General features: G+C 35.3%; 1 protein-coding gene across 2 annotated transcripts in view; it reads left to right on the forward strand.

Moving 5' to 3' along the window:
• LOC125061181 overlaps positions 1 to 16,267 on the forward strand; it is a 43,485-nt gene that overhangs the window by 15,361 nt on the left and 11,857 nt on the right. The window contains exon 1 of one of the 2 annotated variants that reach the window (XM_047666420.1): positions 6,416 to 6,574. The exons of the other annotated variant lie outside the window; for it this stretch is intronic. The gene's annotated coding sequence lies outside the window, so the exon portion shown is untranslated. Of the gene's footprint in view, positions 1 to 6,415; positions 6,575 to 16,267 lie in introns of those variants that run through there. 2 annotated transcript variants of the gene reach the window in all.

Below are 16,267 nucleotides of genomic sequence, written 5' to 3' on the forward strand. Positions count from 1 at the left end.
ACAACGCCTGGACCAATTTGGCCAATTCTTTTTTTATAATATTCCTTGAAGTACGAGGATGGTTCTTACGGAGAAAAAAATTGAGTAAAAAAGTTAAAAAAAAAACACTTCTATATTCCCATACAAAATATTCGTAATAATACTTAAAAGTAAATTTGAACTTTAATACCGTTACATAAAAGGAAGGTAAATTTTTATTTTTTGACATAATGTATTTGTCTTATAAACTTTCTTTTTTTCATCTTACTAGCTAGACCGGTGTCCCGAATAGCAGAATAAGTATTTTAAAAAAATAAAGAATCGACTGTTAGGCGGTACGATGTTCGCCAGGCCAGCTAGTATTATAAAAAAAGAATCAGACAAATCGGTCAAGCCGTTTTCATGTTATGTCGTGACAACGAAAACGGGTTTCATTTTTATACATATATAGATAAGGGGAATAAGTTATTCTTTACATTTCGCTACCGTTGAATGCTCTTACAGGCTGGATATAGCTTATATTATGGACAAGAGAAGGAAGAAGTCGTGGTTGCGGAACATATGGGAGTGAAGCTTAGATTGGAGTTATTTTTCGTGCTGTCCTACTCTTTAGTCCAACTGCGGTGCCAGGCACAGAAAGTTCTATTTGTCTATGAAAAAATATTAATGTGAGACGCGGTAGTGAGAGGTCAAGACCAAAAGTTGGGCGTTGATAATGAAATGTTGTTATCAATCAAACATTTATCACATGCTTCAGATATTTGATAAAGAATTTATTCTCCTTAAATACACTCAATCAGTTTTGTTGTATGCTTGAATAAAGTTTCGTCTTTCTCTTTCTAAAAACCGAGAGTCATAAGGCCGAGAGTTAACTGTGTATATATAAACAATGTTGTATTGATGATGCAAACGCTCAAAGCCTCTATCTCAACACTGCTTATCGTTTTATTTGGTACATCAAATAAAACAGTATAAGAGCTTCTTGCTTTGCAATTATGCTCGAAGATTAAAGCTCTGATAGTCGCAATATGTGGCGGATCCCTTGGCGTTGCGTAGAGATGTGGGGTCACTCTGCATCTTCTACCGCATTTACCATAAAGAGGAGTTGTTCGGATTATTACCTGCAGCTGTGTTTCATCATCGGACGTCGAGGCAGAATACGAAATTCCACCCGTATCACCTCGACGTCCGCCGTTCCACAACTGATCGTTTTTCAAGGCAGTTTTTGCCGCGCACCACTACTTTGTGGAACCAGCTGCCCACTGAAGTATTTCCGAACCAATTCGACTTAGGGTCCTTCAAGAAAAGAGCGTACCAATTCTTAAAAGACCGGCAACGCACTCGCGAGCCCTCTGGCATTGAGAGTGTCATGGGCGGCGGTATCACTTAACATCAGGTGAGCCTCCTGCCCGTTTTCCCCCCGTTCTATTAAAAAAACTCAGCATTTTCTACCATGGAGAGTACGCACTCGTGAGCCTTCTGGCATTGAGTATTCATCAAGCGATTAAACGTAGTATTATTTAATCAAAATTCATAATAAAGAATTTATACGTCGGCTACGTGACACAAAACGATCACAGATAAGTCGAATCAAGCAATCGAAGCAAATGTCTTCACCTGTCTAATCATAATACAATCTTGGAGATTAATTTCGTCAGAGAATGATTTAATCGAAGTCTTTGTCTACGAATTATTATTAACACGTAAACTTTTTATTTTTATTTAAAGAAATTAATAATCTGAAATGGTTAGGTATGCTTTTAGGCTTTGATAATTGCCGTAATCAATACTGCCCATGACATTATCTCTACCTTACGCCAGCAGCTGCGCACGCGCGGATTATGTAGCTTGTTTGGACAATAGTCATTGTTTAAGTCAATTTACATAAGGCATAATTAACTAAACCTGTGGCTTCCAAACGAGCAGAAATCCTCGGAGCAGTGAGGTTGCTCCGAAGTTCTGGAAACTTCTGAGCTTTTGGAAGGAGCTAGGCTGGCTTAGTGGGAATGGGCGCCTAAGTGCTGAAACTTTTTTTTTTATGGACAATTCACACCAATTGACCGAGTCCCATGCTAAGCTGGTGAAGCTTGTGTTATGGTTACTAGGCAACGGATATACATACATATTATAGATAGATAGATATAAATACATATTTAAACACCCAAGACCTAAGCACAACACCAAATGCTCATCACATCGATGTTCGTCTCAGCCGGGGATCGATCCCGGGACCCATGGATTCGCAGTCAGGGGTACTAACCACTAGACCAATGAGTCGTCAACTGAGTCCACACTACACCTAAACCTTCAAGAATTACGCTACCCCTAAAAGTTCATTATATTAAGTCGCGTTCATAGTGCCGTGTCCGTAGGGCGTAATTTTATTGACCGACATTAAAAACCGAAGGACAGGTAAAATTTTACGCCTGTGTCGCTGTATCCATATTCTAAAGTTATTATTCCTTAGCGCTTTAAACGCTAAATTGTACAGGATTATTTTTAATTATCTACAATATGATGATTTTTTTAAATATTTGAGTAAAGTAGGAATTTACTGTCGATTTTTTATTTATATTTAACTGCGGGAAAACGGACGGGAGGCTCTAAAATCAGGTAATACCGCCGCCCATAGACACTCACAATGCCAGAGGGCTCGCAAGCTGCCGGCCTTTTAAGAGTTGGTACGCTCTTTTCTTGAAGGACTTTTCACTGAGCTGCTGACTCCACATAGTGCGCTGCAAAAAATGCCTGAAAAAAGCTTTGTGGAACGACGGACATCGAGATGATGCAGCTGTAATTTCGTATTCTGTCTCGACTTCCGATGATAGAACTGATTGAAGTATTCTTGGTTAGCTTCCAATTCTGGGATCATTCCTCAATTGCTGTGTTAACCTCTAAGCTTCAGCTTGTTCCTTCCTCCTCCTTAAGCTTTTTTGTTGAGCATGGCAATACGCATTCCCGGAGCGACTGCTTCTGTACCCTAGATCCACCCACTAAAACCCCACAGCGCCACCATCACACGCTCTAGACGGGGCGAGAAAACCGTGGATCCTAGTACCGTCACGCGATCTAGTGTTCATCCTCCAGCATGAATGCTTCTCAAATTACCCCATCCGCCTTGATATATCGAGCTGGAGATCAGCCCCAATGCATCTACATCAATGATCACGGTATTCTTAAATCACCTCTTACTGCTCTTACTCTTGTCATCAACTCTTCAATCACTGATCATAGTTCAGTAGTAATGTCCTTAGATATAAAGAAACGCTACTCTGCTCCTACTCGATCTATCAAAAAAGTGGATCATGATAGCCTCTCACAGTCTCTCCTGAATACAGATTTTTCATCTGTTCTCAATAACACTGACTGTGAAGAAGCAACCAACAATTTGATAGAAATTCTTCAATCAGTTATCTCTATGCACACCTCCGTAATGACTCGCTCTCACCGCACTAAAATCATCAAGCCATGGATGACCCCAGGCTTACTTAAATGTATACGTAATAGAGATAGAATGCATTACAAACTAAAAAAGCAACCTGAAAATGATATTCTGCGTAAAACATACTACAGATACCGGAACTTCTGTAATAGTCTACTGAAGAAATTAAAAAAGAATTATGAAAAAGGTCTACTACTAAATGCAGGAACTAACACCAAAAAACTTTGGACAGCTATAAAAGACGTTAGTAATCTTAATAAAAAACATGATAGACCAAGTGACCTCCTAAAATGTAGAGCGAATCCAAAAGACTCAACAAACCATGTTAACTCTCACTTTGTGGGTATCGGAAAATCGCTTGCCTTAAATATACAATCCAATCATCAACACGACTCTCCACCTCCATTACGGCCAAATCCTCCTTTTCCTCTCCAATCATTCGTCATGCTCGACACTTCTATTGAAGAAGTTGAAATCACTATAAATTCCTTGAAAGAAAGCTGTGCTGCAGGTTGGGACAACATCACGTCTGCCATACTTAAACGCAACCTTAAAATATTAGCTACACCAATCGCCCATGTATGTAACTTAAGTATGCGTACGGGAATCTTCCCATCCGCTTTTAAAAAGGCAATAGTGCATCCCATTTTCAAATCGGGCAACCATGGCAGTGTCGACAACTATCGCCCCATCTCTATTCTGTCAGCACTGTCCAAGATCCTTGAACGCCTAATAAACAAACGTCTCGTTAGTTATCTGGAAGATAAACAATTACTTTCTCCGAACCAACTCGGTTTCAGAGCTAAAAGATCTTCATCGGATGCCATCCATGAATTAACCGATCACATAGTTAGGAACTTGGACAGCCATAGGAAGTGTCTGGGCATATTCTTAGACCTCGCGAAGGCATTCGACACTGTCTCGGCCCAAATCCTTCTACAGAAACTGGAAGCGCTTGGAGTGAGAGGAGTTCAACTTTCCTTATTTAAAAGTTACCTCAGCGGTCGGAGTCAATGTGTAGTGGTAGATGGCCATGTCAGCTCTTACCTTCCAGTGGAATTCGGAGTCCCCCAGGGCAGCATTCTTGGTCCTACGCTGTTCCTAGTGTACATGAATGATCTGTGTTCCCTGAAAATACCTAATTGCAAATTGGTCTCTTACGCCGACGATACTGCTCTTGTTTTCTCTGCAAAAAGCTGGAGGGAAGCTTTCTCTTATGCACAGACCGGATTTGATATCGTTTCGTGTTGGCTGCGCCAAAATTTATTAACTCTTAATATAGAGAAAACTTGCTATCTTACCTTCTCCATATATACTCCTCCCATAGCCTTAATCCCGTATTCCTTAACTGCCCATACACACTCTTCTGTTCCTTCTGTTCCATGCTCTTGCGCTACATTGAAGAGAGGTTGTACGGTTAAGTATCTTGGCATCACACTAGATAGTCGACTCACGTTTCAGGCCCATCTTATGAATATGTGTGGTAGAGTCCGCAAACTCATGTTTATCTTTAAGAAAATTCGTCATGTTGCCGAGCCTCATATAGTCAGAATGATGTATTTAGCATTATGTCAATCTGTTTTATTATATGCTATCACCACTTGGGGTGGTGCAGCCAAAACCCATCTGCTGTCCCTGGAACGTGCCCAGAGGGCTCTTCTAAAAGTTTGCTTATTCAAACCCATTCTTTTCCCTACTTTCACCCTCTATCAGGAAGCTCAGATACTTACAGTACGTCAACTGTTCATCCTAAACACAGCCCTCAAACAGCATCACGAACATAAACCTAGTCCTTCTTCCTCTCGATCTGCTCGCCGCCCACCCCCTGTTCACCTTCCTTCTCTCTACACTGCCTTTTCCCACCGCTTCTACTGTTACCTCGGCCCTTTTATTTACAACAAACTAAATCGCAAGCTGAATATTCACTTACTCTTATCCTTCAGTTGTAAAAAGAAGGTCACTGCCTACATACAAGGTCTCAACTATGATGAGACTGAAAACTTAATCCAACCAATGGTCTAACTTACAATTTATAGCTTATTTTTGATTTACTATTTATTTTTATACTTATTTATGTACTGTTATCTATTTATCTAAGTACTAATATATATATATTTATCTAAGTACTAATATATATATATATATAATAATATATATAATAATTAGCACGGATGTTATATCGGCGCGATTGCACACCTACATATTTTAATTAGGTACCTCTTTTCTCCATGTTACATCTGTAAAATGTCCTTATTAATAATTTACTCTTGTTACTGGTTACTTTTTACACCATGTGGGGAGAGGCTGGTGGTCTGAGATACAAGCCCTGCTTAGTTCAGTCACCAGTCTCTCACAATCTTATAATGTTTCCTTGCGACAATATATCTGTTTCTTAATATTTAGTTAATATCAATGTAAGATTGTGGAGAAAAATAAAGTTTTTTTTTTTTTTTTTTTTTTATCTCTTTTTTTAGACGCCCATGCGTCAAGAGATGAGATGAAAAAATAAATAATAGTTAAAAAAAACTAAAAAACACGCTTTTAAAGCACATCAAACGAAAAAGTGAAAAGATAGACGAAAAATATGCGTGAGCGCCCCACGATTTTTCACAATAATACCAGTATTTTTTGTTCATTACCATGTTCAGCCTAAATTAGGAATTATTTTTCACTGTTTAGTTTGATGTGCTTTAAAAGTGTGTTTTTTAGTTTTTTAAACTATTATTTATTTTTTAGTTAAATTTTTTTCATTTTTTTTTTCGGATTATTGCATTGTCGTCGATCTTTGACAGGTGCGCAAAGTTTGAATTAAATCTGTCCGTTAAAAGTGGGTCAAAATCGAGTCCGAAGGAGTCGGTTACATACATACATACATACAGGTGAAGCTAATATAAAGCGTGTAAAAAGCCGCGTCGTGCTGGCGGCGTCTTGGTTAATATCCCATGACCGCTTTAAGCGCTAAATTGTATGGAATTCTTGTTTTTTATTTACAGTCTACACACCATACAGTACCTATCGTGAGCTCACTAGTGACGGACGCGTTAAGACATTTTAATTGATTATAAAACCCTCTTACATTTGTGAATATTTTAGTTTTGTGGTTAATTAATGAACTATCAGGAAAACAGTGCGTTTGGATTTTGTTTATAAATTGTGAGTATATAATATATTATATTTATTTACGCAAATAAATTAAACTAGGCTAATATTTTTGTTTATATGTTAATTTAAAGTGAGATTAATTAATTTTACATTTAATTTAATAGTTTTATCATACTGCCTACCTATAAATAACATTATATCGTGTTTCTATCTTGTAAGTATTATTTATTTAAATGACTACATTGTATAATACAAATACAAAACTTTGCTGGTACTTTCTTCCTTTAAATTCCTATGAAAAACAAACAGATAATCTTCGATTCTTAATTTTCATTCAATTATCTTTATATATACAATTTAATAATTAAGATTATGGAAACCATTGCTAGGGAACCGGCTAAGTTTGACTCGTGTCAAAAACGTTTTAGAGTCTGACATACTGGAGTCAGTGCTTAATTTCATAGGCATAGGCTGTTCAACATATAAATACCCTAATAATCATATATATATAGCCCGTATAAGGGCCGATTAAAAAATAAAGAATATATACGAACTGTTTATTAAAAATATTAAAACGCTTAGTGATAGTAGATATAGCCGCCGCATGATTCATATTCTCTATTGTACTATGATGCAAGACGTTTGCGATAAAGTCAAGGTTATAATAAGGGTAATAACGCTTGCTCTGTTTTAATTTTTGTATTATTTAGGTCGCTGGACCATGAATGCGAATAATTAATTTTCAATTTAGCTCGCACAAGCTCTTAAATAGTTATAATGGTTTTTCATAAGTAAAAAATAATAGTGCCTTCATGTAGAATTGAAGTAGAATATTGAATATCGACCTGGTGGTGATGAATCGTGATAAAGCGAGACCCTTCGGCGATCAAAAAGAGTTTCAGAGTGTGGCCAATTCTCGCTGTATGCGCTCTAAATGTAAGACCTTCCATTTAGGTTGACGTCCATAAGTGTATATACCAATATTATTAAATACAGTTCTAATACCCCTTAATCCGTCCACGAATGAAATTCGAACATAAAATTTTGATCACCGCTCTCAATCAGGTTTTTAAAGGAATTTTTAACACATTGATTCTACATCGGTAGTTCTGTTTATAGCTATATATTATGCCCACGCGCAGCTCGCGTGCGAGCTTCCTCAATGACATCATTGCAATATGTGAAGCCCGTTTAGAGGTCAGAAAATGATATCGTCAGGAATATGTTTGACCTATTTTTAACTGTTACGAACGTAAACTTAACCGAATTTAAAGGTACAAGTATTTATTATTTTAAGTAACGGTTTTGTTTATGATGCTGCCCATCGTAAAAATCCTTATACGAAAGATTTGTTATAAATGGTGTCTTTCTGTTTGTTATTCTAAAACTTATATACTGGACACCTTGCTGGTGTAGCGCCAAGTTTCAATTAATTGATTAATTATAGAAATAACAGGAAAAGTCTGACAGACTATTGGCAAATAGAGAAAGAGTTGGAGGAGGCCAAGAGGAGTCCACAACCACGGGCGACTAACATTTAGCTAATATGTGAATACTAACAAGTACAGTGTCGGCCTAGTGGCTTCACTGTGCGACTCTCATCCCTGAGGTCGTAGGTTTGATCCGATCCAGATTACAAATACGTAGCCATATGCGTTGCAATATATTGTTGAACTCAAAACAATTTCTCGCCGCCCTTGCCAAAACGTTGCCTAAAATAGCATTCAAAGAATTATATATTTATATATATATGTAGAACAGTTGGCGCTGAAAATCTTAAATGTCTATTGTAAATAAATAAAACTTATACCTATTTATAAATTAAACAGCTATATTTAATTCGTGAAATAGCTAAATACTTTCGACATTTGTTAGGATGAATTGAATTAAAAGAAAGATATATTTAATTATTGTAGGTATTGAATAAATTCTACATAACACTTACAATTTTATAATTAAACTACTGTTGCACAAGAAGAAGATTGTAAGTGAATGTATATGTTAACGTAAAATTGTAAACACCGTTAGATAGTAATCTATCTCGCGAGATTATAAACTGTCGAAAGATTGTGAACCTCAGCGTACTGCTTACAATTTAACTTATTATTATTCGGTAGATTGTACTACACTAACTTAGTTATCATTCAAACTTCTTTGGTCAATTACAGATTAATTTTACTTCCCAACAATTTCATATAACTACCGAATAATAATACCTTAAATTGTAAGCAGTTCGTTGAGGTTCACAATCTTTCGACAGCTTACAATCTCGCGAGATAGATTACAATCTAACGGTGTTTACAATTTTACGGTTACATATAGTTAGTGAAAATGTAGTTAAAAATGTAAAGGCCTCTGGGAAGAAAAGCATGTGAAAGCGACTTTATTGAAATTGGTATTGTAACGAATTTTATTCTTAAATTTAATGAAATAAGTTTAAATGAAATGCGATTTTATTCCGAATAGATGTAATACATTGGTTGATTACTCAACAAACAATTGTGCGTGCCAAGTGGGAAAATTCTAAGAAAATTAAGACATTGATGAATTTTCTTGCTTCTTGGTAATTCTTTATATGTTTATAGTGAACGATTTTCGGACGGACTCTCATAAACTGCTACTTTGCATTTTAAAAACTATTTTAGATTATTTATTAGTGACTTTTTTTTGTGCAAATTTAACAATCCCTCGAACGGTGAAAGAAAACATCGCGAGGAAAACGGCTTACCTTAGACCCAAAAAGTTTACGGGGTTTGTCAGGCACAGAAAGCTGATCACCTACTTGCCTATTAGATTGACAAATGATCATGAAACAGATACAGAAATCTGAGGCCCAGACCGAAAAAGGTTGTTACGCCACTGATTTATTCATGTTCTATACAAATTAATTATTTTTAGGATAAAATAAAATATTGATATTGGAGTATTATTTTATGATATTCCAGTTGGAGTTTACTATGTTGGATGGTTTATAGGCGTAACAAAAATTGTATAGAAATGTTATTAAAAAACCTGTATAAATTACCCTCTAAAACCCCCCTTAATAAATTAACCTCCTAAAACACCCAACCCCAACAAAGAAGTCAGAATCTTGATTCCCACACCACACCCACCCTAAATTGGTTACGTAATACTTGAACGCTCCCTGAATTTCATATACATATATCCCATCGTCAAGGGAACGTTTTTTACTTTGCAAGTCCGAGTACCGCGAAAACGTCTGCATTTTTCGTATTAATATATATATGATCCTTATAAATAACGTGGCTGTCTATTGTTAAGGAAATTTGGGTTCCTGCACATCTAGAGATTACACTACAACCTCATATTTAAAAGAAATTTAAGAAACTTTACCTATAATAAAATGAAAGATAGGCTATTTCGTACATCGCAAACATTGCTTTAGCATTTGAAAACAACTTTCCAAGACTTGAGTAGTGCGTCACCGCAGGTCATCGACCGACGCATTAAGCCAACTCAATACGTACGGTCTGTATAACTATTCGTAATTGTTACGTATCGTATATATCTATTTACAGCTAATGGCTAAAGTGTTACTAACAATATTATTAAAAAAAATGTTTATTATGGAACATAAGATACAGGTATCACTTATTCCACGTCATTAAATTTTAATTTATAGGCATCCCTACTCATCGGCAAAGACAGAGGGTGTAGGCCGAGAGAAAGAGCCGGCGTAAAAAACTCTCGGTACTCTTTTAAATTAGCAAATCAAACAACACTTATTTTAAAACAAATATCGCAAATGAATTAGAAGTAGCTTGTCTAGCACTAGTATATAATCTATTACATTATACAATTAAGTGATTTTTATAAAAATCTTTGAAGATAATTTTTTAAGCATTGCAAAATACTTCCCATAACAGAAAAAGAAAAAGCAAATAAATGTCTTCTAGTTTAGCACTTCACATAAAAAAAAACGAGTTGAGCTTGACGTACAGACGCAGAGCAAACAACATCTATGGCAGATCCCCATTCGAAAATGTATTAAAATTATTTGGAATTAGAATTTTTTATTATATGTTTTACATACTGTGTATCGATAAAAAATTTATAGTTATTTCTTCCTAAAAAGAAAAAAAATCGGTGCGTGTACTTATGTACGCGCGTAAGAAGTTATACTTCTTTGGCATTATTAAAAATAGTTTTTGATTGCATGCAAATAATTAATTACAATTAAATAATCAAAGACTGGAAAAGGAGTCATTATAGTCAATAAAGTTCAGTTTACATTTGAAAAATTAAATAAATAAATATTTATTATTATTCTCTTACATTAAGTGTAACATAAATTCTATTATTATTCGAATGTTGTTTTTAAATTATGTCCAATAGCGTAGCATCTTCCGTGGGCAAGTTGCCCACGGAAGATGCTACGTTGCTACGCTACATTCTGTTAATTTTGTGTCACGGTGCGCGCGCATCGTAAAATTTCACTCTCATCTATCTTTCATAACGCGCCTAAAGAAGTATAACTTCAAAAAAAAGTACATTTTTAAATCACAGTATTACCCGTACGCTTCACAAATAGGTCGATCTTCAAATAGTCGAATAAGCTATTCAGTTTTTTTTTTTTAAAGACAATTCACACCAATTGACCTAGTCCCATGCTAAGCTGGTGAAGCTTGTGTTATGGGTACTAGGCAACGGATACATACATATTATTATAGATAGATAGATATAAATACATATTTAAACACCCAAGACCTAAGCACAACACCAAATGCTCATCACATCGATTTTCGTCTCAGCCGGGGATCGAACCTGGGACCCATGGATTCGCAGTCAGGGGTACTAACCACTAGACCAATGAGTCGTCAGTTGCGAGGGTAAATGGGGAATGAGACACTGACACTGAAAGAGTCGAAAATGCAGCAAAAAGTTTGTTTCCGGCAGCGGTGATAATTATCCGGAACGTACAATATAGAAAGTAATAAGTCGTAATGGTGGCTTAAATGTATTGTAACTTTTCTATTAATTTTCAGTTTCTTAAATTAATTTTAATAACTAACATTTTACCCCTGTTTTTGCCCCCCTCTTTTCAGGAGGGGGAGGAGAGAGGTCCTCTCTGTTATGGTCTTAAAAAGTAAAAGTTACAGTTAAAGGGGTTTGTACTTCTAATACATAAAATTCTCGTGTCATCTTCGTTCCCATACTCCTCCGACACGGCTCGACCGATTCTTATGAAATTTTTTATGCATATTCAGTAGGTCTGAGAATCGGCTACTATCTATAAACCCTTAAGTGATGAGGGATGTCCACCTAAAAAAAAAATTTACACAATTTTTTTGTTTCTTTTTTTTATGATACAGCATACAACCCTTAATTTTCATCCCTAAACAATCAACCCCTATTTTTTATTATAGCAGATAGTTTATTAGTATATAATAAAGTTTATCATTATGATAGAGGGGTCACGGACCTCTGATTAATTTTGGGCAAACCCCAACTGTAATGTAAATAATTAATTTTTATATTCATAGTATTTTTATTGAACCAAAACAATGTTTCTTAGAAATAATATACATGGCAAAACAACGTTTGTCGGGTCAGCTAGAACTTTATAAAATAATTCAGTTGCCTTACAACTCCATATGTTGTTCTTTAATCGTATTTATAGGTAAGTAGGTGAGCTATCAAGCCTGACACACGCAGTTGGCTTTTTAGGTCTAAGCCGGTTTTCTCATGATATTCTCCTTCAGAAAGCGAACACATAGAAAGTCCAAAGTCCAGTTGTGCACGGCAAGGGCTCGGACGACCTCAGGAATGAGGCGTACCCTGAAGCCACCAAGTGAACATTAATCCTGTTCTGAAGTAATAGGATAAATAAATTCTCCTTTTTCATAGAATCAAAAATTTTAATTGTACTAATGTACTTTAGTACTTATAATAATAATAAATTAAATGAAAAAATTAACATTTACCCACTACCCACATATAAATGTAAAAAAAAAGGTTACTACTTGGCTGAAGACGTTGAGTTATGATGAAACAGAAGATCTAATAACTGTTATTCTGTAACACACCCACTCCCCCACACATATACACACACCCACGCACGCACGCACACACACACTTAGAGAGAGAGAGACATACACAAACACACACCAAATTTATTTTTAAGACTCCGTTTGCAATGTTTTCTTTAGCACTTAATACTTATTTTCTTCTATTGTAACTTATGACAATGACATGATTGTACGTGTTCCGGTCCGGTGGTGGAGAGGCTGGCTATCTGTCACTCAGGTCTCCTGTTACAGAGACCAGTCTCTCACATACACTTCCTAATGTTATCATCTTAGTTTAATCATAAAAACCTGGTATGTATATGTGAGAGAAGAAAAATAAAGATTATTATTATTATTACTTTCACGTCTCATGTCAAATTGTGTTCACGATCTGATAAAAAAACAGGCGAGAACTTCGCAATCAAACTGATTTATTTTTTATCATAGGAGGGTATTTCCGTATGCCACTAATCACTTCTAGATACGTGATTGAAGTGAATCTAATTAATTGATTTGGATCAGATATGTTATCATTAAATTAAATTGTTAATTTAAGTTTAGAAAGTCTTCATTCAGTCGGTAACATGTCGAATTGAATATCAATTACATTTTTTGCGTCTACCTTAACAATTTGCAAATTGTTTTGTTGGGTACGTAGCCTTTACGGTCAAACAATATTTTTTTATGTTTTGTGAGACTGAAAGCTAAACAAAAGTGATACACAGAATTTTTTTCTAATGGTTGCAAATTACACAGAGCAAGTGCACATTTAACAATTATTTGACGCCCAATATACTTAAAACGGAGTCTGATGTCACTAGACCAATGAGTTAGGCGGCTCATTGGTCTAGTGGTTAGTACCCCTGACTGCGAATCCATGGGTCCCGGGTTCGATCCCCGGCTGAGATAAACATCGATGTGATGAGCATTTGGTGTTGTGCTTAGGTCTTGGGTGTTTAAATATGTATTTATATGTGTTAGGTCTATCTATGTATAATACGTATGTATCCGTTGCCTAGTACCCATAACACAAGCTTCACCAGCTTAGCATGGGACTCGGTCAATTGGTGTGAATTGTCCAATAAAAAAATAAAAAAAAAGAATAATATACTTAAACTATGTTAGGAATTTAATGAATTTAATAGTCATTAAAATATTAATAGTGTCGAAAATTAATACAAAAACAAATTAAATTTTTTAATTTATTTCTTCTGTATATACACAACAGGTACACATTGCTTTACATAAGTATTGGTTTGCCTGGAAAACTAAGACGAATTTATTTGACTTTGAATATATATTTATTACCTAATTAGTATAATTGCATTATTTACATTACAGTTGGGGTTTGCCCACAATTAATCAGAGGTCCGTGACCCCTCTATCATAATGATAAACTTGATATTTCTGTTCCTATATGAAATACTTTGTCATTACCTAAGAGCTATTATATGTTCCAAGTGTTGTTGTTTTAAGTCAATATTATGTAAGTGCGTGCTCCTATTTCACCACTGCTGCTGATAGAGAAGAAATCTTTTTTTTTTAATAATTTACTATTTATTACTAAAGATGTCATTGGCGATTTAAATGCATGGCAGCTAGCTTATTGCCAGTTCTTCTCGTCCGTTCTACGCCCTTGATTTGAGAACTGGCAGTAAATGTAAAATTTGAAGCATTTTATATGTATTTCTTTATTGACGTTCATAAGTGTACATTGTTTTACCTGAATGAATAATTTAAAATTTGAATAGAGAAGTGCACACTGAAAATTCTCTTATGACCTCTTGAGCCTGTCAAGCCTGTGTTCTTGTGTTCAAATGAATCACATGTGCACATTTAAGACTTGCGGTGAAGGAAAACATCGTAAGGATGGCTTAGAGGAAGTAGACGGTATGTCCGATACAGAAGGCTGATCACCTACTTCCCTATTAGAAATAAATAATAGTTTAAAAAAAACTAAAAAACACGCTTTTAAAGCACATCAAACTAAAAAGTGAAAAATAATTCCTAATTTAGGCTGAAAATGGTAATGAACAAAAAATACTGGTATTATTGTGAAAAAGCGTGGGGCGCTCTGTGCCATATTTTTCGTCTATCGAGCAACCCAAAGCGTGTTTTTTAGTTTTTTTAAACTATTTTTTTTTAGTTATTTTTTTCGGATTATGGCATTGTCATCGATCTTTGACAGGTGCGCAAAGTTTGAATTAAATCTGTCCGTTAAAAGTGGGTCAAAATCGAGTCCGAAGGAGTCGGTTACATACATACATACAGGTGAAGCTAATATAAAGTGTGTATATATCATGATTCACAAGTTACCTTATGGAGATCTGTTGAGTTAATGACCTGCCTACATATAGATACAGTTGAAACGACCAGACCTACTGCAGACAGACCAAAACAGGAGAAACAATTGAGGATCGGAGTTGGATCGGTTAGCGTATAAAAATAGATTCAAAACTGGCCCCTCTGATCGGGAAACATTACGTCATCGCATTGACCTTCAGCATAAAGATTTAATTAAATAATAAGGAAAATGAGTTCAAATTTGGACGTATAATATCTGGAATAAATACAATTTTAGATATATATGACGATCTATTTATGGTTAATTTGGTTTTACATTAACTCAAAAGTTTTCAAACGTAAAATGTTTTAAGTGGGTACGGGAGCGTTCAAGTATTACGTAACGTATTTTGGGAGGGGGGGTCCTTTTGTAAAACGTTACGATGCGGGGCGGGGATTAAATTACGTGTTATTGTTAATATTTTTTTCGCCTTCCCAGTACTTTACAGCACATAATGGTAACTTTTAGGTATAAAGAGTCACTAGGTGGTCACGAAACGTTTTACTATACTTGGGTACAGTACTGTTCTTGGGTACTGAAAAACGTTACGGCTAGTTACATAGGGGGGGGGGGGGTCAATAATCTCCAAAAATTGCGTTACGTAATACTTGAACGCTCAAAATACAGTCGGCAGTCTTGTTCAAAGTTAGGTCGATTTTGGGTTTCCTGCATATAAATACTCCTTCGGGTTTTTAAGGTGTTATCTGATATCTATTAAAACTGGGGCTTACCCAATAACGGGTACTGCGATTGATAACCTTGATACTTGATAATCCAATAAATTAGAATATTATTTACATTATATATTACAATAAAATATTATTTAAACACCTTCAAAAGATACAATTCGAATTATTAAATAATACATTTTCGTATATATATATACTCGTTTTTATATATAGATAGTATATATATGTATATACTATCTGCTCCCGCGAACTTCGTTTTCCTTAATAATAATAATAATCATTTATTTGCAAGAATATGGTATAAAAATCTTATGGTTGTACAATCTTAACTCCGCATATTCTGCCACACACAATGGCGTGCAAATTTATCTTACATAATTAACAATTAGAATTTTACTATATTACAATCAAACCTTATGTGATTTTATAATCACATTATTTATTTTTTATATCCGGACAATCAGCCATATATAAATAGGCATGCAAATGTCATAAATTTTTGCTATGTCATATAATAAAAACATTAACATAATGTCATGATAATACGTCAAGCTATTTATAATCAATTGTTGTCAAACTTATAGGCCAAATATTCGCCTACGCTATAAAAGCACCTTGACTTTAGAAACCCAATCACCTTCCCATTGAAAACATTACATGACAGCGATCTATAACTTCTGGG

The sequence above is a fragment of the Pieris napi genome, chromosome 23, assembly GCF_905475465.1.
Source record: "Pieris napi chromosome 23, ilPieNapi1.2, whole genome shotgun sequence".
In the NCBI taxonomy this organism is placed as follows: domain Eukaryota; kingdom Metazoa; phylum Arthropoda; class Insecta; order Lepidoptera; family Pieridae; genus Pieris; species Pieris napi.